Source organism: Babylonia areolata, chromosome 24 (genome assembly GCF_041734735.1).
Source record: "Babylonia areolata isolate BAREFJ2019XMU chromosome 24, ASM4173473v1, whole genome shotgun sequence".
Taxonomy (NCBI): domain Eukaryota; kingdom Metazoa; phylum Mollusca; class Gastropoda; order Neogastropoda; family Buccinidae; genus Babylonia; species Babylonia areolata.
This window is the reverse complement of record NC_134899.1, coordinates 32,774,121-32,776,620: the sequence shown is the minus strand read 5'-3', so window position 1 is coordinate 32,776,620 and position 2,500 is coordinate 32,774,121.

The following is a 2,500-nucleotide window of genomic DNA, read 5'->3' as shown; positions in this document are numbered from 1 at the left end:
AAAAAAAGAAAAGAAAAAAAGGGCGGGGGGTCGGGAGGTGGAGAAAAAAGAAAAGAAAAAAAGAAGAAAAAAAGTGAAGAAGATGTGAGCTGGCTGCCCGCCTTGACTCGAGCTGTGTACCCAGCTGCCTCCTACCAGTCCTGCCAAATGTTCACAGGGTGACAGGCACCTGGCCAAGGAGAGACACGGCAGTGAACACACACACCGACGGGCGCGTGGTTAAAGCGCTTATAGACTTTCAATCTGAGGGTCCGCGACTCGAATCTCTGTAACGGTGCCTGGTGGCGGGTTAAAGGGTGGAGATTTTGTCCGATCTCCCAGGTCAACATATGTGCAGACCTGCTTGTGCCTGAACCCCCTTCGTGTGTATACGCAAGCAGAAGAACACACCGCGTAGCACTGGACTGGGGAAAGTCGTGGCCATCCCAAGGTCCTTTCTGTGCTACCGGCCTTTTCTTCAGTTTTCTCATAGTTCTGATTGATTTTTGTTCTTTGCTTAGTACGTTCAAGCGTCACGTCCGCTGGGAGATTAGATTCTTCCAGCACTCAGTGGAGTAAGGAAGGTGTTGTCAGATGACCCCCTCCCTCACCCACCTTTCCCACATATGAGTCGAAGGTGGAAGCTGCCAGGAGTTATTGTGTGGTACCTTTCGCTCTGGAAGAAGAGTGGGACCGACCAAAGGGCACCTACAGGATACCTGTGGACTGAGCCGAGAAGACAGTCCTGGACATTTATAAAGGTTCAAGTTATTCGCATGCTTCTTGGTTTTTGGCTGCGTACTTGCTAATTTACCTACCAACATGTTTGTTTACACAAAACAGCGAAATAGCGAGCGAGAGAAAAGACAAAATTCTTTATTTTCGACTGAGGATAATAGATAAGCATTGGCGCACTTTTTTTTCATCCAGTCCCCGCCCTGAAACAGGGTCAACGCTACACAGTACTACATTATATATATCCGTCATTGCATGCACTACACAATGCTACTTAAAGACATAGCATGCGAACACAATACTACATAAAGGCATGAGCATGGTAATAATAACACATACACACACACACACACACACACACGCACGCACGCACGCACGCACGCACACACACATAGGCACAAACATGATATTAATAACCGGCATAGGAAAAAAACCCCACATAACACACACACACACACACACTCTCTCTCTCTCTCTCTCTCTCTCTTTCTCTCTATCTCTCATGCATACGCACACTTACACACACATAAGCATACATTGTGTGTGTGTGTGTGTGTGTGTGTGTGTGTGTGTGTGTGACAGAGACAGAGGAAGAGACAGAGAAGGGAACAGACAGGCAAGCAATCGGAAAAAGAACCAAGAACTCTAAAGCAAATCAAAGTCCCAGACAAAATAATGCAAACACTCGACTAACTACTCTAAAAAGTGAAAAAACAACAAAAAATAAAACAAACTTACATGCAAAGACATTGTCCATTAATATAATATAGAAGCAAACGCACAAAGAACTGGAAACGAATGGAAAGGTAATAGTGCGGAGAAAAAAAAGAGAAGGAGAAAAGAGAATAACGCCCAGATACAATGTACAAACATGCGTGAAAAGTGGGTGGAAATAGGAGGGAAAAGGTCCCAGCAATATAAAGAATAAATTAAGAGAGAGAGAGAGAGAGAGAGAGAGAGAGAGAGAGAGAGAGAGAGGAGGAGGAGGAAAGAAAGTGGAAAAAAAAAGGAAATGGGAGGATCAATGAAAAAAAAGTGTCGGAGTAAAAAGAAATGATAAAAAGAAAAAAGAAGAAGAAGGAAAAAAAAAAAAAAAAGAAAAAAAAAAAAAAGCTGGATGTGGAAGAACTTGCAGCATCAGAACATCAAAACTTGACGACAAGGAGTGAGCAAGCGGAGATGGGGATTATTTTGGGGGGAAAAAAATTGTGTGAAAACAAGAATGAGCTGGTATAGCCTTGATAATAGCAAAGATAACGATTATATTAATAATGGATACTTGTTGAGCGCTTACCCCCCTTAAAAAGGGAGCTCAAAACGCTTTATGGGGAAAAAGTTTGCCTCCTTCAAGAAAGAGTGTAACACAATGCCACTGTTGGCTGAAACTTCGAAATACCTTGAAGGGTATTACTTCAAAGAAGACATGACCACACGGCTTCCCACACAACAAACATATAAACTGATGGTTGGAGATGAAGCATCCTGTCAGATATATAACTGAATGCCAGAAATCTTTCAAGATGACCCTCTTTTCGATTTATGCAAAGACGACGTCGTCGAAATGTGGCCATTCCGAAAATATAATATTTCTTCTTTTCTTCGCCCCATACATGAATAAGATAAATAAATGAATAAACTAATGAATAAATAGATAAATATCAAATAATTAATCATCAATTAATCTGTTGATTAATGGTGGATAAATGAATGAATAAATTATTGAATGAATGAGTAGATAAACAAATTGATAAACAGACAAATAAACAGATGAGTAAATGATTGAATA